This window comes from Crassostrea angulata, chromosome 4, assembly GCF_025612915.1.
Source record: "Crassostrea angulata isolate pt1a10 chromosome 4, ASM2561291v2, whole genome shotgun sequence".
NCBI lineage: Eukaryota > Metazoa > Mollusca > Bivalvia > Ostreida > Ostreidae > Magallana > Magallana angulata.
The window spans coordinates 22,249,219-22,272,616 of NC_069114.1; the positions used below are offsets into that span (position 1 = coordinate 22,249,219).

General features: G+C 33.3%; 1 pseudogene; it reads left to right on the top strand.

Annotated features, from left to right (window-relative positions):
* Positions 1-2,671: 2,671 nt before the first annotated feature.
* LOC128180686 (protein mono-ADP-ribosyltransferase PARP14-like) lies at positions 2,672-22,798 on the top strand (annotated as a pseudogene).
* Positions 22,799-23,398: the final 600 nt, after the last annotated feature.

Genomic DNA, 23,398 nt, shown 5'->3' on the forward strand with positions numbered 1-23,398 from the left:
AAAATTCTTGACAAGAAAAAAAAAGAAAAGGAAAATTAAAGTTTTCAAAATCTTCAAAATCCTAATCCGTGGGGGGGGGGGGGGGGGGGGAGGTAACTTCAATTTGACTCCTCATTTCCTTATTTTCATATCAATTTTTTTACTTACTTCCAAAAAAGTGGGGGGGCCAACGCCATTTAAAATCATTTTTTTGTAAATTTTAAAAAATTTGTTGCTGCGAGAAAAAGTGGGGGGGGGGGGGCAGTTGATTAATTTTTTTCTTCATTTGAAATAATTAACATAATGATATCATATCTTCAAAAATGGGTTTATATGAATTGTTTACATTCATTCCCTGTAGACTAACTCTGTCCAACAATTCAAGGCCTTTAAAATACACGAGCTCATTTGCATGATTTGGGTACATTTTTCTCTTCAGCTGGTCATTGAATGTCATCTTATGAAAGTTTATCTATATGTGACAGGAGAAAAATGTACTCGCAAGTCACGTGACATACAAATCGGTAAGCGTGTTCGATGAGATTGTTCATTAACCTTCACTTATGCGAACACATCTTTTGTAAGTTGTATTTTTCAACAAGAGCTTAAATTTTTGATCGTTAAATTTTCCCTCAAATGGGGAGATTTTGGTGATAAACAATGTCACGTGTTACGTAAACTAGCATTGTCTGATCTGCTTAGTTCCTCATACATAATTGTATATCTACATCCACCAAGTATTATTCCCTCTATTTCTTACGGAAAATTATAGTTAATTCATAGCTCTATAGAAACAGCCAGACTGAAATCTACACGCCCCGTTTATCGAATGGTCGAAATATACGGCAGCTGAAACTAACAAGAAAGTGACAGGTTTGAATTTGACACGCCGTGTTTATCGATTGGTGGAGACCTACAACTATACCTAAGAAAACTCACGGACTGCACGAACTAACCATGATGGTGTCAGACTCAAAGTCTCACTGGAGACGATTTGGCTGTTTCTTTTAGCTAACGTACTTATGTACATTAACAGTAATTTAGCGAATTTTACTTACTTTTTACGCGCAATTAATTAATTAGTTAAAATAAAGATGTTAATATAAACAATAAAATGCTCACTTTCGTGATTCATGTGGGTTATGAAGGTAGCGATCATTGCAGAAAAAATTTACATAACCCGCTAATGCGGGTTATGTATTTTTTTTGCAATGTCGCCACCTTCATATCCCAAATGAAACACCAAAGTGAGCATTTTATTGTTTAAATATCCTCTTCTGTAATGTATATAGGGCCCGCCCATTCTTTTCATTTTTATTCATAGAAAGGGCTAGGTCACCAACCTGTTACTGGGTCTACAATTTTATTTGTTATACTTTCATGTTAGATACTGAAATCTGATTGGTTAAGACGCAGTTCATAATCCGTTCTTATACCCTCAGCGTTAGCAACGCACTTAGCAACGGGTAACAATATATAAACAGGCACTTTTTATTTTGTTATACTGAATGTCTTAATTTTTAAGAAAATTTTACTGCTTTTATATAAGAATAACGTTCTATTACCCTCAGCGTTAGCAACGCACTTAGTAACGGGTAACATTACAAATTTTTACATGCGCGAAAATTATGCGCGTTCGGTTTGCTGTAGAATTCACGTTATTCCTAAATAAAAGCAGTAAAATTTTCTTAAAAATTAAGACATTCAGTATAACAAAACAAATAGTGCCTGTTTGGGAGGATAACAGTTGAAATTGACACCCCTCGAAAACCATTGTCAATCTCCGCTACGCGTCGGTTGACAATGGTTTTCTCGGGGTGTCAATTTCAACTGTTACCCTCCCAAACAGGCACTATTTACAAATGTTACCCGTAGCTAAGTGCGTTGCTAACGCTGAGGGTAATAGAACGGATTATGAACTGCGTCTTAACCAATCAGATTTCAGTATTTACTAGTAACATGAAAGTATATAACAATTCAACTTGTTATATGCGCGTAAATTATGCGCGTACGGTTCGCTGTAGAATTCACGTTATTCTTATATAAAAGCAGTAAAATTTTCTTAAAATTAAGACATTCAGTATAACAAAATAAATAGTGCCTGTTTGGGAGGATAACAGTTGAAATTGACACCCATCGAAAACCATTGTCAACCTCCGCTTCGCATCGGTTGACAATGGTTTTTTCGGGGTGTCAATTCATCTGTTACCCTCCCAAACAGGCACTATTTATATAGTATCCTTTCCTAAAATCATTTGTTGGTTTAAGTTTTTAGTCCGAGTTTATATATATAATACTTTATTTTTTACACGTGTAAAGCATAGGAAAGTTAGAAAAAAGTATAGAGTTTTATATATAAAAATATGAAGATGACTGTATTAAAAATAGTACATATATTTAAATATAGTATAATACTTAAGTACTTTATTTAGCACATTCACGGGTTTGCTTTTAGACATTAATACATGAAACAAAATTGCTAACCTTTATCTATTTTTTCAGTAACTTAATTATATTCATGAAATAAATAAAAATTATTGTATCAATAAATGACTTTTTCTTCATAATTCTCGATAATGTTCGGGTTTTTCTATTAGGGGAATTCAAACATAAATCAGATTGATATTTAAAACGAAAGTACGTAAGAAATATAAGTACGATACTGTTATAAATATAAAGAGGTACATGGTGAACATTGTCCTCTCAGTCAACACTGGTATGTAACAGTCAGGCGTATTGATACTGTTATCTACTCAATCTTCCGGCTTGTAAACATTTACAAAAGCGATGTTTTATATTGGTGTACATTGAAATACAGTCAGAACAATCGAAGATGGATAAACTGTCGTCTATCAGAGTGTCAGGCGGGTTTTCGTGTTCTCTATTAACGAGAGGACTATCGCTTCGAATCGACAGCCTTAAGCTGGAATTCATCCTGTCCGCCACCAAGGTACAGCAGGATCTAGAGAGGGACCTGGCAGCTTTTTACGCCACAGTGGAGTGGCCGAAGTCTTCCAGTGACGCTCTTGTCGTCCAGTGCAGTGATTCTAACAGGTATATACCTGTCTGTGCTTATCATACAACTAACTACTATATATATAATGTCGGTGACGATTGTTTCTCAAAGGACTTATCTTCTTTACAAATATATGTATACTTTGTAGACACATATAAATAGTTGTCCATATATAGCATACCTGATCGCTGAAAAGTTAAGGAAATGAGAGTGTGTGAGATTTCCTTTCTACTCGTTTAACAGTTTAAAAATGGCTGGATTTATCTCAAATTTATTATGAATTCATTTTTTAGCTCACCTGAGCTGAAAGCTCAAGTGAGCTATTCTGATCACATTTTGTCCGTCGTCCGTCTGTCCGTCCGTCTGTCCGTCCGTCTGTCCGTCTGTCCGTCTGTAAACTTTTTACATTTTGAACTTCTTCTCTAAAACCGCTTATCCAATTTCAACCAAATTTGGCACAAAGCATCCTTATGGGAGGGCGAATATAAATTGCAGAAATAAAAGTTTGATCTGTATTCAAAGCGGAGAAAACCTTGAAACTGTAGAAAAAGGGGGGTGCATTTTTAAAAATCTTCTTCTCAAGAACTACCGAGGCAAATTCAACCTAGTTTAGCATAAATTATCCTTATGGGAAGGAAAATATAAATTGCAAAAATTAAGTGGTAATTCTGTTTCAAATCTGAGTTATTACGAAAATAATAATAAAGGAAAGGCGTGTTTCAATCAGTTTAATAGCTTCGGGTTCGGCATCCGGTAAAATGATTCCATACTTCTAAAACGAGGTTCTTTGTTTAAAGCAGCCATGACATTATACGAAAAAGGGTCGATCTGACTATGATGAATTTGCTTGTTGTGCAACAGTTCGCGTATGAAGGGAAATTTTGAAACATACAAAATATATTGGTGCCGATTTTGTGAAGTAAATTGAGGCTAAATATTTCAATGCGTTGACAGTTTTCACACATGACGTTGGTGTTAGCTTGTTCTGATTTTCGTTTCGTTCTCATTATGCTTTGTAACCTGGAAACTATCATCTGTATTTCGTGATTTTTACGTATCAAATCAAACAGAGACTTCGGTAAATCAAACAGTTAACTGTTTACCTGCGCAAATTAAGCAAAATCGGATGTAGGGGTACTGAAATACAATTCATTCTATCGGTAATTCGACATTATCTTTTGCGTAATGGTACATGTAGATTAATGCAAAAGGTTTTGTTGAGATGCTCGGCATTTTCTCGAGTTTATTCAGTTTAAATAGAGTTTGATATCGCTGACGGAAATATGTAGGTATATACATGTATATATATGATTCATTTCGAAAAAATAAATTGTGTTCTTTATTTGTTATACATGTAGTGCATGTTTCTTGTGTTTAATTGTTTACAATTTCTATTTACCAACCATATTTAAGTGTTAAGTTTCGAATTATAAGCAAGATACAGAGATTTGCTCACAATTCTATGTTTGTACACAGATCTTAAAAACTAAAGCTTAAAAAGGTAAAAAAATTTGTCAATATTTATTAAGAAAATTTTCAAAGTCTGTTCTTCCAGAAACCAACTTTAACAACTTATTGTATTGTAAACTTAACCTTTTTAGCTCACCTGAGGGTGGGGCCACAATTGGGGGTCGAAGTTTAACAAATGAATATATAGAGTAAATCTTTAAAAATCTTCTCCTCAGAAACTAATCAGCCAGGAAAGCTGAAACTTGTGTGAAAGCATCATCAGGTAATGTAGATACAAATTTGTGAAAATCATGATCCCTGGAGGTAGGGTGGGGCCACAATGAAGGATCGAAGTTTTACATAGGAATATATATAGAATAAATCTTTAAAAATCTTCTTCTCAGAAACTAATCGGCCAGGAAAGCTGACACTTGTGTGGAAGGATCCATAGGTAGTGTAGATTCAAAGTTGTGAAAATCATGACCCCCGGGGTACGGTGGGGCCACAATGGGGGATCGAAGTTTAACATAGGAATATACAGTGTATAGAGAAATCTTTAAAAATCTTCTTCTCAGAAACTAATTAGCCAGGAAAGCTGAAACTTGTGTAAAAGCATCCTCAGGTAGTGTAGATTCATAGTTGTGAAAATCATGACCCCCGGGGGTAGGGTGGGGCCACAATGGGGGGGGGGTCGATGTTTTACATAGGAATAAACAGAGTAAATCTTTAAAAATCTTCTTCTCAGAAACTAATCAGCCAGGAAAGCTGAAACTTATGTGAAAGCATCCTCAGGTAGTGTAGATTCATAGTTGTGAAAATCATGATCCCCAGGGGTAGGGTGGGGCCACAATGGGGGGGGGGGTCAAAGTTTAACAAAGGAATATATAGGGTAAATCTTTAAAAATCTTCTTCTCAGAAACTAATTAGCCAGGAAAGCTGAAACTTCTTCGTAAGCATCCTCAGGTAGTGTTGATTCAAAGTTGTGAAAATAATAACCCCTGGGGGTAAGGTGGGGCCACAATGGGGGGTCGAAGTTTAACATATGATTATATAGAGTAAATCTTTAAAAATCTTCTTCTCAGAAACTAATCAGCCAGGAAAGCTGAAACTTGTGTGGAAGCATCATCAGGTAGTGTAGATTCAAATTTGTGAAAATCATAACCCTGGGGGTAGGTTTGGGCCACAATGGGAGGTCGATGTTTTACATAGGAATAAACAGAGTAAATCTTTAAAAATCCTCTTCTCAGAAACTAATCAGCCAGGAAAGCTGAAACTTGTGTGAAAGCATCCTCAGGTAGTGTAGATTCATAGTTGTGAAAATCATGATCCCCACGGGTAGGGTGGGGCCACAATGGGGGCGCGGGTAGGTTAAGGCAACTCATAGTTTAATGACCGTCAAAATTATGATCAATTTAAATAATGTTTATTTTTATGAAAACAGCGCTGGATATTAATACCAAGTGAAAGAGTTCACCAAGGTATTATTTTTCTTCTTCGGAATCGACTCAACCTTTGAAGCTGCCGTGCAATGGTATCACGTGACAGTTAAAAATAGATCACTTTTTTACCTTAACAAAAAATCAAAAAGTGTAACACTACCCCGAAGTTCATTTGTATGTTTTCTACAATAATTCGATTGGAAATTAGTTCATGTTTATTAGTATTACTGCTAGAATCCTATTGTACATCGCATAAAATAAATATTGTAAATATTTATCGGAAACCCTCTCAACTTCTAAAATTTCATTGAAAATACTACGTATTTTTCGTTTAAAACAACAAAGCACAGGATTCTAGCAGCACTTTTCATGTAGTTTAGGTCATATACCGTTGATATTTACCAAAGTCATCTTTCCTAATATCCAGGGTAGTGTTACACTTTTGCCATTTTTTGTACACACTGACAGAGGAAAGGCTGGTCAAGCCATATAAATTTCGATCCCCTTACCTTACAACACTCGCTGATTATATCCAAAATATCCATGCCTGTATTATCCTGATTATATTCGAACTGACACTCATCTAAATCTTAGGTATCCGTATTAAATAAGTCTTATTTCGGCATTGTTTACACTGCATTCCGATAATTTGTCTCCCGACATGATCTTCTCTTTTAAACATGCTTGTGACGTCATCAATGATAATTATACGTAATAGAGAGAAATCGAAGATATATTCAGTTAGAAGAGTTTCTAGTGATATTTTATGTCTGTAATTTTTATAATATAAACCAGAGATAAAGTTAAAATCGACATGTTTCTGAGTAAAATATGACATCATGCTGCTTATTGTGACGTCATATTGATTAGAGGAATTTGATCGCTGTGAGTTGCCTTATCATACCCGCGGGGTCAAAGTTTAACAAAGGAATATATAGGGTAAATCTTTAAAAATCTTCTCAGAAACTAATCAGCCAGATGTTTCTTTATAATTGTTAAGACTTTGGCCCCAGGACAATTCTTTGGCCTCCCGAGAAGGTTCAGAGTTTGATGTACGTTTATATCTAATATATAAACTATTGTTAAGGATCTTTTTGAGAACTGCAATACTCAACATATGATATGACTATAAAATCATCTTGTTAGAAAAGGGACTAATGATTATAAACATAAGAATATCCAGGGGAAAATGGATTTTATTTATACAGGATCTACATGTATTATTGTACATTGTCCAGATAGTTTGTATTATGACTCCATTAAGCTGATTTTATCATACCTATTGTTCCTCAGGTGAGCGATGTGGCCCATGGGCCTCTTGTTTTTTTTTGGGGGGGGGGGAGACAAACTTTATATCTGAACCTGTCCTTTGACGCATTCTATGGTTCAAGATTATATTCCAATGTCTTATTTATGTCTGTAAATCAGTCTTCACACTGATTACTGCAAAAAATAAGGTATGATCTGTCCCTATATTTATTTTTGGAGATGGTGGTGGTTGTTATTCCTTTATTTAAGGATCATTTTCATAATGAATGAATTTCTTTCAAGAATGTATATTATTATGATTAAAATGAACACTCTATATATAGATATATCATCTTTACTCAACGCCTTTATATCAGTAACAACTTTCTTTCCTACTAGAGACCCACCACATCTCAAATGTCAACGTTGTGTGACTTATTTTACAAAGGACATATTTCTCTTTAAGGCCATTTTGTAGATTGGATAACTGTATTTTGGTCATCTGATCTTGATGTGTAATGGTTTATTTAAGTGTATGAATTAATCATTAGCCCACTCATTTATATCTGTCTGAGGTTATTATGTGGCCTTCTTGTTTGTTTCCCCCCAATTTTCCTAAAACTATTAGTATCGATCCTATCCCGCGAGTAAATGATACAACCTTTTCAAGAAGGAAGAAATGTTGGTTATTGTTACTGGGAATTACCCACTAGTATATTTGACTTCCGTCTTCTTTTTTTAGTTTGAACCCTCCATTGTAGAAAACAGATGGCCAGCATTCAACGCTGAAAACAGAATCTATCTGTACGTGACTGGCCAGTATCTATAGAAAGGCTCAAAGCTTTGTCATCGATAACAGCGATTAGTTCTAATAGTCTTTGGCTAGTGACAAAAATAATTCGACAAACACAAATATAAGTATAAGGTATTGAGTTATGTATCAATCTGAGCTTGATTCGGATGTGGACTTGACTTCTTCCGGTTGAATCTTTTACAGGGACGTAATGAATTGGCAGAAAGATGTTGAAGGTTGCATCGAACAATTTGTGGAGCAGATTGGCGTGAGATCAACACCACTTACATCTAAGAAATGTTCTCACATCATACAGCAACTAGCGAGCCCACAGAAGATACTGATTAAAGAAGATGCTGACTCCCAGTCAGTGCACGTGGTCGGTGTACCGGAGTTCATAGATAAAATAATATTGCAAATAGAACTACTTGAGACCGAAAACTTCAAAAAGGAAAACAAAATGGAAATCAAATTATCAGATAGTGAAATTTTCCTCTTAATGAATTCTGGCATCAAAACAAGAATTGCAAACAGCGTACACTCTGTTACATGTTCTTTTGACTTGTCTCAGAAAAGAATTTTGCTCCTCGGAAATGAAGAAGCTCTGCGATGTGCAAGTATTATAATTGCTAATGAACGATACATTATTAAAGAGAGACTGATTGGTGACATTTCTCCAATTAAAAGCTATCTTTTAAGATTAAAAAACGCTAAGCGACATGTGTGTACGAAAATCGCTGCATCAAGGGCTCTCTGCTACTTGGACACATCTCATTCCGACGTCATAAAGTTGTTTGCTTTCACAGAAAAGGATTTAAACAAATCTGAAACTCTTCTTCGTACAACAATAGTGGAAGAGAAAGTTGACATTGAAGGTGATCTCACAGGCTCCATCACTCCTGCGGAATACACCCCGATGTTTAAGCAAATCGAATGTAGATTCTCTGAGCTTGCAAAAATTGACTTCGTTCCCGTCGAATTAGCGGTTCGTATCGTAGCTACTATTGACCACATTCACACAATAAAGAAGGAAGTGGAAGCTATACTTTTAAGAGGCCAAGTATTTGAAGTAACGGACTTTTATCGACCCTGTGTTTTCAGATATCTCTTTAAAAATAGAACAGAAGAGTTTAAAACACTTTCCACCAAACATAATGTTGTTGTTTCGACAAACATGAAAATTTCTGCTATCAAAGTTAGAGGAAAATTTGAAGCAATAAATTGTTTTAGGCAAGATGTGGAAAGAATGATACTAACTATAAAATCTAAAAGACATACTTTTTCGTTACCTCCAGAGTACCGGGAAAAGTTCTTGGACATGTGTTTGAATTTAGAAACACAATTAAATTGTACAGTGGATGTCCTCAACCTCTCTGAAGGCCCCGAGGACAAAATAAAGCATAGAAAAATTATTGTAATGGCAGGAATGCTCAGTAAAGTAGAATGTGACGTCTTACTTGTGTATTCAGATAAGAAGTACAACCACATCACACAGCAGTCAAAGATGGTTGTCAAAACAGGTAGTTCATTCTCTTTTTGTCAGTAGGGGTGTTTAGCAAACGAACGTGTGCGTGTATAAAGGAAAATATACATGTGTGCATTTCGTCATCAGTTTTTTGTAATGACGGATTTTTACACGTTAGTTCAATACTATTGAAAAGAAGTGTAGAATGCAAAGTACCAGTAAAATCAAACTTGCAGCTTATATTTTCTTGTTGCTATTTGATCAATTGTGTTTATTTTCTAAAGCCATAATATTTGAACGATGCGTATTGATATAAAGAAACATGAGTTTTAACTAAAATTAATTGTGTTGTAGAGGCTTTTTTAAATACATTTATCTTTTCGTACAAAACATGCAATGACCCTCTGATCGACTGTGATATATTAAAATTTATATACATATTTACTTGCAACAATGGTGTTCAATAAAAATAACACTTGCAATTTTCAGGTTTTGACTGAAAATTCAGAGTCTTGAAGAATCTATAGATCATTGCTGTTTCATAAGAAGCAATAACTGTATTCAAACCTCTATATCTACATTCAGAGTGAATTTCCCCTTATGTCTGCATTAAAATCGCGGTATTAAATTTGTCTGCACCGCTTGGTAATAAGCATTGAATGCTTAAATGACACAATATCCATTTATCAAAATATGGTGTGGGGGGGGGGACGCATGTTTGAATGTTTATTCCCCATGAACAATCTACCAGTATTTCTCGATTTTTAGGGAGAATAAATCTTCACATATCCCGAAGATTCTTGCAATAAATTGTTTTAAATAATATCATATCGAACGACATATACTATGATTCAAAATACATCGGATTCTCATGCTTCTTTTTAGCTCTAAAAATAAAAAGTGTCGTGAGTGTTGTCTTTCAAAATTAATATCTCCCTTTTTCATATATAGTTGGTTTGTTTTTGTTTTGTTTTGTTTTTTCAAAAAATTAAGACTAATGAATATTTTACATTTAATCAAGTCTGATTTCGTCGTTTACTTCATTTAGGCTTCTTCTATCGATGGAATGAAAAAAAACCCATCCCCAAACTTCCGAAGAGGTGGGATGCGACCTTACGGGTACTTTGTAATCTTCACGTCGGGCCATTTGTGTCCATACATGTAGAGATTCGTCATTACAAAGAGTGATGACGTAATGGACATATTGTTTTTCTACACGTATACACGTTGATTTGCTAAACCTACCTTATCGTCTCTCATCGACACCTATCTATCTATCTATCTATCTATCTATCTATCTATCTATCTATCTATCTATCTATCTATCTAATTTTTCCTTGAAAAGGTGGAAAAGCAATTACAAAAGAATGCAAAGAATACTTGAAAGAAAGGGGCGAACCTGATGAATGGAGTGTGACTGCCACTGGAGCTGGAAAACTCAAAAATTGTTTAGCTGTGTATCATGTTATTTCACCGAATACGGGTAGTGGTTCTTCAGAAGAAGCCAGTCCAATGGTTTCCCTAAAGACCGCATACAGCCGCTGCTTTTCTATGTTGGAGGAGCAGAAATTCCGATCTTTGGCGTTATCATGTAATAGAACACTCACAAACAGTCACCAAGTCCAGACTTTAGCAAATTTCCTCAGAGAATATTTTGCTTTCAACACTAACAGTGGGATCAACACAGTTGTATTTTGTGATGAAAGAGAAATTGCTAGTTCTTTTTTGAACGAATTCCGGGCGTCTAAAATTCCATGGACTTGCAGAATGGAGGGACAGCTCAAACACAACACTGCTTCGTATTCTATTAAGCCAGGTTAACTCTTTTATTATATTGTCTGAAAATATTGTTTTGTATTATGATGATTACATGTATCACATCTTTTATTTCAAGAATCTATTGTCCTATATTTACCAGGACTAGACTGGAATACCACTCCAATATGTCACGTGTCCTCCTCCTTCACTTTTGACGTGGGGCCACTGAAGGTACGGGGATTGGTTGGGGACATCACTAACCTTACAGTAGATGCCATTGTTAACAGTTCTAACAAATGCCTTGACCTTCGGAAAGGTCAGTACTCGATAAGTGCTTTTCACATTACCTGATTCGGCCCACTGACCTAGACAGATTTGTTTTAATAGTAAACAGAGCAAAAGATGTGTGGGTCATCGTACATGTACATACTAGTGTATCAGTGCAATTCCACTTTTGAAGAAGCTAGTACAAAAAATCTTTACCTGATGGTTACTGTTATGCAATGATTTCTGTCACAAATCTCATTTCCCAATCTTCAAAGTAATTAAAGATGATGGGGTTAGCCTCATTTGATAACACCCAGTTTGATATGTTTATATCAATATTTCACTGAATCATGTAATATAACAATTACTGATTATAATATAACAATTCCGACCACAATATTGGCCTAGAATCCCCAGCAATAAATAAATAGTATTTTATAAAAGTAAGCTATGATCAAATGCGCGCAACAATATACTTGGGGGAAAAGTTAATGTTGCGTAGGTCAGCAATATGGCCCATGAGCTTCTTGTTTAAATGTGTCTATCTGTTAGGTGCTGTGTCTCAGAACATACTCATCAAAGGCGGTTCTTCGTTGGAAAAACAATTGAATACTGCAGAAAATCGTAAGTTTCCTTTTGCTGTGTATACTAGATCTTTGAAAGAACCCTATGAAAAACTAATTTGTATTCGAGGATGAGCAGTGTTCGGTCATTTTTGATTATAGAAAGTGTTGATAGACAGTGGCAAGTGTGTTGAATAGTACATGTATATGATGAGGACTAAATGCCAAATTTTAAATGTGATACGCATCAGATTATGTAATCATCATTATTTGATATTATTCTTTCATTTTTATTCAAACTGTAAAAATCATTTACGTGACCGAACAAATTTTCTTCATGTAGTAATTAATAATTTTTAAATATTAAAACACTGAACGAAAAGTACTCGTATTGGTTGATGCTCATTGCGATATTTTTTATCGAATAAGGTCGAGACATGTTAAAACATGGACTGACAGTGACAACATCTGAGGAAATGTCTCAGATTCGCTGTAGATTTATTTACCACGTCGACGCGGCATCCATCGCCAAAACCAGTCACGTGACTGCTACCTGGAGGAAGATGGTTGTAAAATGTTTGATGAAAGCAGAGGAGATGCGATTGTCAAGCTTGGCTTTTCCAGCACTTGGAACAGGTTGGTTGGTAATTTACAGAAATTCAGCGTTTAACGACCATTTACCGTAGCTAATGTACGGAGAGTTTGATCATCCGTTCGTGAAACCAATCTGAAGGACTTGAATAATGTGTTGAATAATGAAAATGATTTATCTTGGGGATTTTCAAATATTTGATAAATACTTAATTCAATGTCCATTGAAATAGCATTAAACAGCTGTTAAAGTCAAAGCGCTTTTTATTATACAGGCATCTTATAAAATAAATATTCATAGTTATGGTGATAATAGGGCATGGTTTTTATCTTGAACAAAGTAAACCAAACTTATATTTTACCACAAAGGATACACAACACCTTTTATATAAAATGCTCAGTTGCGTCTAATGATTTGGTGATATTTAATTATTTCACAATCAAAACATTTTACAAGCCTTTACATACATGTTTTGAACTACTGGGTATTGGTACGACAGAAAAATGTTATGCATATTGCTTTTTTAAAACATTAAGTGGATGAAAAATGAAGCAAAAATATACAAGTAAACAAGTTACGTTTATTTTTATCTGCAATAAGTTGCTGTGAAAAAACTTTAATTTTATATTATAGAAGATCACATAGAAATAATCGAGTAACTTTCATAATGTAAGAGTCATCCTCTGAACTTTTGATTTGAACTTATCATGATTGAAACATTACTTATAAATAGCAATACTCATTGCAGCTTAAATTCAGGGAAAATGCATTATACTATTACATAAAGATGTATACACTTATAGATACAATGGTTTGTTTATTTTAGTTTTGTTCGTCTACTCATTCTACTGCAGGTTCTTTACATGGTAACCTAAGGATTACAGCACAGTTTATGTTGGAGGCGCTGGAAGAGTTCGGCAGTAAACGACCTCTCCATCTTACCCACATCTCTATCGCTGTTCTAGAACAACATGTGCTAGAAGCGTTGCACAACGGAATGCGAGAGCGATATATAGGTTGTTAAACTTAGTTTCACAAGTACATTAATTAAATCTTTTTATTCCACGGTTAACTGCAGATCAGTAGTTGTTCTGTGTATTAAGATCGCTGTTTTCTCGGTCGAGTGTGTAGTACGGAATCGCAGTCAAAATTACTGGACTAAATTAGATATATGATCAAGAAATATGTAAAGTTTTTTCCCATTCATTGGACAAACATGACTTTCATGAACTTTTCTGTTAAATTGAAAAATTTCCAAATTTTTAAATATCAATAATTTTGAGATATTACTTTGATACCCCAAAATGTCAAAAGTGTTTCGTTTCATCTGTAAAATATCTAAGACGAATTCATTAACTGTTGATCATTCTGTTGTAGTAATACCTTTTCTGTTCATGTTATCTTGAATATTACCTGTTTGTATTGTAAACAATAACTATCAAATTTTTTAAACAGAAAACATGAGGTTGTGGAATCCGGAATATGAAGAAAAAATGAGTGGTGATTTGCTGATCTGTGGGGAATCCTCTGATATCCTTGAAGAAGCAATACAGCCCATTAATAGAGCTTTATGTGTGTTATTCACATGAAAAATCACTAAAGAATGTCAATAAATGTAAGCTTAGGGATCATTTGATGACATTTTACGAGGGAGATACTACTGTTTTAATAACAAAATTCATTCGTTGAGGTGATACTATATGAAATTGGAATTGGAGATTCAAAATTTTCAATGTTTAAGAGTTATTATCGGACAAAGATCGAAGAAAATGCTAAATATAAGAAAATGCTCAAGGAAAAATTAGATGTATTTTTCATGTTTCGATAGAATATTTTTGTTTATAACATTTGTAAGAGTCATGATGTAAGGGTGAATGATTTATCATTTAATTGTTTAATGTCAAATCAATATGATTTGTGAAAATATTTTATTTTTTCATATTTTTTATGAAATATTAATCGGAGACTTACCCCTACTTGTTTTACTTTTAAATGAGATATTAAATGTATGTCTACTTGTATGCAAAGTTTTGGAAAGATGACATTACTATATATTTTTTTATTTGCGTTATAATTTGATTACTCCAAAATTTTGTAACAGCTGTTGTTTTGTTCATTGTGTACTGGCCTTTGAAGCCACCAGTAAAGCAAGAAGTTATAAACTTTGACTTAGATTTTACTTTTATAGTCACTACATGTGTTCAACTTCATACTGTTTTAAAATCATAACTAATAATTGTTCAAACTTAATAAATATTTGTTTGATTTCTTCAAATTATCAATTTCTATGTCAAATTTTAGCAAAAATTTCACAAAAATTATCATTTCTGTTTGAGGCCCTATATTTAAAAAAAAAAATGGCATGTCACATGATTCACAAATTAAAACAAAGTACTGAGAGTACTGAAAGACGGGGTCTTGAAAGTTTGAATTTGTAATTGTCCAGGATTTCCTCGAATATGCTTCCAAAATTTATTTGAGTTTGAATTAGTTGTTACAATCTATGTTAATTTGGCTTTTTGCAATTGTCTGATACTTTGTCTAAATTTTACTCAATCCCGGCCTTCATAATTGTAGAAAATTAACACAACGGTATATTATGTAAAATAAGACCCCAAGGAAAAATTTTAAAAATACTACTAACCGGGAAAATCAAACAACTACCGGTATATCAAAGAAGATAATTTTAATCATTAGATTTATTCAATTTTGTGATCCAAGGGAAAATCCACAAGTCGGATGGTATCCGTAATAAAAGTTTTATGAACACCCCAAAAACTCTAAAACTTCTGAATTAACAAACAAAGTGAACATTTGTATACCAATAACAAACACAGGCACCTGACGTTAGAAATATTTTTTTTTTACAATAAGATTCCAAGACTAAAGAAGTAAAATTTAGACAAAGTATCAGACAATTGCAAAAAAGCCGAATTAAGATAGATTGTAACAACTAGGCCTAATTCAAACTCATAAATTTTGGAAGCATATTCGAGGAAATCCAGGACAATTACAAATTCAAACTTTCAAGGCCCTGTCTTTCAGTACTCTCAGTACTTTGATTTTTAAAGGGGGATGGACGGATGGCAGCTTCATCCAAAAAAAAATGTACAAGTAAAAAGAAAAAAAAAGATAATTCTCAAAATCACGAAAATTCTAATCCTTCAGCTCCTTTGCGGTTCAATGGTTTCTTTATTTTCACGTCCATTTATTACATGCTCCCAATCCCAAGGTGGGGGGGGGGGCTCCATTTTTTTTGGGGTATAATATGATAAGCATTTTTTTCGAAGCGTAAATTAAAAAAAAAAAATTTTAAAGTGGAGGGGACAACTCCATGATTAGTCAATTTTCTATGTGTAAATTGAAAAAAAAAATTATTATGGGATCCGTATTGTTTGATGATAAAAATCTCAGCGAAGACAAAATCAGGGACGTATATACGTTCCTGGCAAAATGTGATGTATTAAAATAAAGTAGTGCAGAACAAATGAGTATTTAAGGTATCTCACTCCTCATGTTTTGATTTCATTGCGCAGATGATCATTATATTTAAAATGAATATGATTTTATTTATTTAATCATCACAGATAGATTATTATTTCATAATTACACAACATTCATAAAGAAAATCCATTTGAATTCAAGAAACAAACAAGTTTTGGGGGGAACTGTTTTTTCGTGCGGAAGGCTTTTTAGACGAAAATGACAGAAACAAGCAATTTTATGAATTTTCAATATACTTTTCTTTTTATTATACTTTATTCATTATTCACATTTTTAACATTTGATAGGTTTGTAACATATTTTATAGGTTCTGTGTGACATGTACAAAACCAAATCTTGAGAATATGATAGCCGTTTAGCATAAAATCATGCATATATATAGAACATGTCTGAATTTTTTTAAGCCAAATTTTGCGAGAATTTTACCTTTGAAGCCCTATATCTATCGCTTTTCGCGGTTTATAAAGCGTAAACTGCCCCAAACCATTTTATATCGTATAAAACAAATAAATATTGAATTCATTCCTTAAATGATACTGAATACATATTTAGGCAAACTGGATTAATCTTATAAAATTCTTGATATTCAAAAAGTTTTTATTTCAAATCAAATTGTAACTATTATAGAAATTGTCTATTTTAAGTGCAAAAAGGTCACACAAAAATTATGCAGCTTTGTACAATTTTTTTTCATAATCCCTCTATTCAGTTTGACCATTGTGCATAATTAAAAACAATATTTGAAGAAATAAGTTTGCTTAATCAAAAATACTGACAACAAATCCTAATCAGGATGAAATTGCATTTTAGGTGCAAAAAGGTCAAATAAAATGGGCCATAACTCAGAGGGATGGATACTGATCCCCCATTATCTTTGTATTTTTTAAGTTTGTTTTGTCTACAGATTTCAATGATATACTTCTCAAGAAAATCTTGATACAACAACATTGAGGAGTGGGATACCTTAAGAAAACAACAAAAACTCCGTCTGGCCTGGCTCGGATTTTGCTACTCATTTTAGTCACTCTCGAATCCGATCGGGATCGGCATTACCAAAGTTCTCTCCAAAAAGAGAGGACAGGGCTGAGGACACCGAAGATACTCAAAGTTTGTTTTTGTTGGAGAGTGGTTGATGGTTTAACGTGATTTCGTGCGTTTATTCCTTAGCAAATGTTTGAATGTTAAATAATATGCAAGTCATCATAAAGCAGTTTTAAATAAAATGTGTACATTGTCTTGTGATTGACAGATTGAAAACATCGAAGATAATAATAAAATCATATAAAGATTTGGTATTTTTAAAAAATCTTTTTCTCCAAAACTTTTGGCAAGAAAAGCTGAAACTTATGATGAAGCATCCTCTGGTAGTGTTGATTCAAGTTTGTTCAAATCATGATCCCCAGGGTTAGCTTAGTGCACAATTTGGTGTCAAATTTTTACATAATTACGAATCTATTTATTCTATTAAGAACAATCTTTAAAAATCCTCTTGTCAAAAACCAAGTGGCCAAAAAAGCTGTAACTTGTATGGAAGCATCCTATTAAAGCATTAAATTACTATTATTTTGAAAGATATCGCACAGGAGTCAGCAATCTTATCAATAAATAATACCTAAAGTCAAAATTAGTAAAAACCCAGCCATGAGCGCCAATTGAGCACGTTTTAATGTGGGCAACCCAATTTAAAAATAAATTGATACATGTATACCACTTACTTTGTAATTAATTGAATTATATTCTTGTTCAGTGAACATAATGACGTCTTCCTTCTGTCTGATGGACCGGGTGTGTCAATTGACAATTTTTATGGGACAGTTGTAATATTTTGATTGGCATAATTATTGTCATTTATCAAATTACTCATATAGTTGTTGTATGCAGGACACAGAAAAAGTATGCAGTAATCAACAATGTTGAAAGTGATTATAATGAGATTAAAAATATATCTAACAGAAAATGTGAAGGCAAGGAAAGGGGGCAATGATCCTGAGAGTAAAATTCACAGTCAATGGAAAAGTTTGTTTTTTAATAATTTGAAATAGGAAAAAATCATCATTGTTCATGGGGGACCAATGTTTGTGGCTTTCTTGGGTAACCCTTGCCCACAAATTTACACCCCATAAACCTATACACAATCAGTTGTGTAATGTTTATTCAAATTACCCAGATTATACACCAACAAAATAACGTCCAGGAAAGTTTTGGCTGACCATGAACACTGACCCCCATGAATAAAAATGAGTCCACAGTATTGCATATAAAATACCCTATTTCTTTGGATAGGTAATATTTATCAATCCAGGGTTGACAAATGGATTATGGATACTGTTCACACACAAAATAAAACCAGGTTTACTATCACATTGACAGATTTTCTCTTGTCTTAATCATTAGATATGTTAATTTGGGCTTTGTCCCTGCCTTATTTTGTAGTGCACAACTAGATCCTGTATGTATTTTATTTTGACAGAATTCAACTTGGCATAAACACCATGGAGGAAGACAAGGAAAGAGTTCAACAGAAACATAAAATATCAAGGACACTGCCAGCATCCATCAGTCGCTGGGAACGAAACACCAAGCTTCCAGAAGGGGCAATTCTCCTTAACCCTTATGAAGTCAAACAGGTTATTGAGAAGAAGTTATCTGCTCACCCTGATTATACAGACACGTAAGTAGACTTGACGACTTGCCTTTAAATTTTGTTTGACCATTAACTTATGCTTGATTAAGTATTGTAAACATAAAAAAATAGAAAAACAATATGATTGAAAATTTTCTGCTAAAAATATAACATTGCCTCTTTAATGTTTGTAGGAAATTTAGATATGCCACTTGTATTTTTACAGTTATGCTGTGCTAGCAATATACTTTGTTGCTTTTGTGAGAAATGTGACTCATGAGCCTCTTGTTTTTAATTGATATTTAAGCTCAAACAATAACTAGCAGGGTTCAACATTGAACAAATTAATATCTTGCTCTGAAGTGCATTTGAAGAAGGAAGGAAAATTTTCATAAAATTATATGGAAACAAGCGGTACATGTTTGTTTGAATATTGACTGCCTAGATTCGGAAACTTGTGGAAATCAGGACATTGAGGTTCAAATTTTGACACAGAATTGTATTAAGAAAAATTCTTTTCAGGAATACTGAGGCAAAGTTTGTGAAATTTTAAAAAGGCTTGTATTAGTAATGTTTTAGTGTATAAGGATACACAGAAATAGCAAATTTAAAATTTTAAAATTAAAGTTTTTGAATAAAAAGTATGTATGCCAAAAAAATTGAGAAATCCAGATTAAATTCAGCTAATACATAGAAACTTACAAAAATACAAATTTAAAACTTAACCTTTAGAGATTTTTTAACAAGTTTTTAAAATGTAATGATTTTTATTGATTGCTAAATGATCGGTATAGCCTAACCTTACCCAGATTAATATTGCGAAAGTTATTTCAGGGAAACGAGTATATTTACAAACACAAGAACCTCCACAAGGGTATAATGAATATGATTGACACTCTAGGTGTTGTACTAGTGCTGTCTTGTTTAGGTTGGACTGTACACACACACAGTGGCAAAAATGACTAATAACTTACGTACAATACCAACAGGACAGTCTCTCTATGGCCTGCCAAAAGCACTCAACACTGTTACAAACGGAGGAGCTAGTATTAACACAATACCTATTATTCAACTGTAAATATCTCCTTCTCCTTTGGTTCATTTTCAGCTTAGCACCTGGCAGCTAATTTTACCCGCATGCACATCAAGAGATCCAATACAATAATTATTACAAATTAAGAATTCATTTATTAATACATTGTAAATTTAACCATATTTCAAATGTCAGGCAGACTAACTTAAATATCTTACAGGTTTTGGTTTTGTAACTTCAAGCTTAAGTATCTTCATCTCCTCCTTTATATCCTGCACTGGTCTTCTTAGTACAGCTGTAGATTTCATAGTTAATAGTTAAGTTCATAGTTAAGCAGCGATGTTACAGTGTCCTAAAGCTGACATTTCTTATACCGTAACCAGTCTGGTGTGAATCAACAAACTTTATACTTTGACATAGAGTATTTCTTTAAATCTTTATTTAAATATAATACATGTATTGACAGCAATATTCAACACTTTTGATGCATAATTGTGACGTCATTTCTAGTTTTTCCTTAAAGGGACTTGGACATTTTTTTTTATGTATAAAATGGTGTACTGGTGCATTTTAAATGATTGACCAAAATATTGATTGCTTAAGACAAGTTACAAGCGAGATACAGAGGTACGAATTGATTGTTAAGTACTGTAAATTCATTATGAAACGAGGAGTTTATTTTCGCGTAAAATCGCGAGAAGCACCCTTCGCGGATTTTAAAATCTCGCCATTATTTTCTGAGAGTTGAGAACTATAAGAAATAAATAGCAAAGTTCCACGTTTGCGATTTTATAATCTCTCGATTTGATACAACCCAGCGTGGTCGCAGAATTAAGTACTCGCGCAAAGATTGAGTCCTATAGTTGTTTATAAAAAATGAAATGTGGAGAATTTCTATTTTTTAGACAAAATGACATGCAAAAAACAATTTAAACTAACTCAATATCTTCATAAATACTATTATCAACAAAAGAAAGTTACATTTGATTGAAACTTACACCAATACAACTCATATGTAAAAATGACAATATTCGAGCTTTGTTTACAAAACGAAGAATTACGAACCCTGTATCTTGCCTATAACTTTTTATTTGACTTTTAATTTTGACATAACATTATAAACCTTTATATTTATCATTATAAACATTGAAAATGGAAAAATAAAATTTGAAAATTTTAAGTCAAATCCTATCAAAGTCCCTTTAAACACTGCAAATGATCTGTTTAAATTGCATCAGCATAGATGATTTAAATGACATTAAATAAAGAAAATTTCATTTATTCCCCCAGGAAAATCATATTCCCCTTGGGCGTTGCCGTTGGATAATATGATTTTTCTAGGAGATTAATCTTCATTTCTCCCTCACCATCATTCAATAAATTGTGTATTTTATATCAATATTAATTTTAGTTTAAATATATATTCCAGTTGAGTTCAGTGGTATAAGCTGATAGACATTCTGATACTCTATCATTTCATTGAAGAATTGAAACTTTATATCTTAATCAGATGTCTACATAACTGCAAATAACTATATATATTTTTATCATCCTTTAAGTTGAGAAAAAAGATAGTGACCTCGACCTGACCTTTAGGCAATAACAAGATGGTCAAATTTGACTAGAATGATAGAATCATTTGGTTATATGATCTGTTTGACAGTGTCAAAATTTCACAAATTTCTTAATACCCCGGTATAAGAAGTTTATGTCTGATAATGAGAAGACTTGAAGTCTATATGATAAAGGTTGTCTCATAAAGGTGATGTATTGTCTCAGTGAGCTCTGTAATCTCTTATTACCTACGTTTAATTTTATCATGAAACCTCAAGGTAATCATTAAATTCTTTTGCCTTTACAATACTATGATAGCTAAGGAGGATTAGAAAGTGACTTCAATGACAATAGTGCACCAAAACTGTTAAATATCACAACATTCTTGGCTCCAAACTTTATATTTTACTTGGTGATCATTAAAGGCCTGCAGATCTCTTTTTACCAAAAGTTTACAATATGAATTGATGTTTGTAAACATTAAAGCTGTCAAGTATTAAAAAGATACACAATTTGGATAATATGTGTATAGATATCAATATCACCAGTATTTATGACTGCATCCATGGATTTTAAAACTGTAAAAATAAAATTTGATTTTAATGTTATGATACATTCCTTGTCAGAGAACAATTGAATGGAATGCAGTTTGTGACATCAAATCTAATTATGATATAGTGTATGAAGTAGAAGTTAGTGACTTTCTAGTCAACTCTGAAATCAATTGAAAAGCCTCAACATATAATGCTAAAGTGAGTAATATATGGCCCCTGGGCTTTTTGCCGTGTGTAATGAAAAATTAGTGTATATATATTTTTATTTAAAACAATTTTTCACTGGTATATTTTGAAGGTTTCTCTTACAAAAAGGACCAGTGATGGCAGCTTCTGTAGCAGGTGTTACCGCTTCCTATCTCGCAGCAGGCATGCCAAAGGTCTTCTCATACTCAGCATCTTCATCATTAGCCATGATTGCAGGCACAACATTAGTATCAGTGCTGCCAACAGTTTCCTCTCAGACATTTTTTATTAGAGAACCAATTATAAGTGGTCTCAATGTAAGCTTGCCTCAATTATTAGCAACGAGCTTGGCCACTCAGACTGTGTTTGGAGTATTCTGTCCATGTTTTCTAACCACCTTAAGAATGTTCTCAACACAGAACAATTCTAGTTCACTGAAAGGAAATTTTGCATGGATGTATAAGGCAATTTTACAAAACAAAAAGTTTACCAGGATGCTTTATGGTTGTTTGACTGTACAAATTGTCTTTGGAGGTCTTCTGCCATATTTTACTCTAATACAGTTTGAGGATTTTGTAGCTAATGTGGTGAGCCCTAAATGATATGTAAACTTGAAATCCATTTTTTCTGGTAAATATATCTTTGCACTTTCAATTTTATGGATAAATATATCAGAATAATCGATTTTATGAAATAAAAAACTTTAAATTTGTCATTTGATGATGTCGTAGAGTTGACATGTGCATGTATTTGACCATTGTCTTCAATAAATTGTTTTTATAACAGAGTATTATTTAAATTTGGAATTATTTTAATTCTTGGAATTTAGAGAAACAGTGAAAAGTAGCCTTAGTCACTACTAATTCATCAACTAACCGTGGATTTTAAACAGTCAGTGTAATACAGGGCATTACTTCAAATGCCCTTAGTTTCTTGATGTGGAAACTAAAATTTATCAATATCATTTATATTACATAAGTATTCAATAAAACAAAAAAATTAAAATGTCTGTAGCTATTGATTAATAAAAAAACATTCAGTCATGTATATCTTACACACTGAATTTATTCTTTCAAAAATATGTATGTATTTTTTTTTTTTGTAGATGGTATGATCTAAGTTCTTTTGTTAGGTGCTTGAGTAAAAATTCTTCAGGATTCACTGGAAGTTAGTAAATCCAGGATTTGCTAACCCCTATTGAGCGCATGCGTGCGCTGTCTTTGGTTAGTAAATCCAGGATTTACTAACCCCCCCCCCCCCCGACCCTCTTGACACACGTTCCAGTCCGTCCTTTTAAGCATTCAGTTGAAGAGATAATCCCCGGCTTCTTTAACATATCCTCTTTTATTGGTCAACAAAGATGCACTTCCCAATC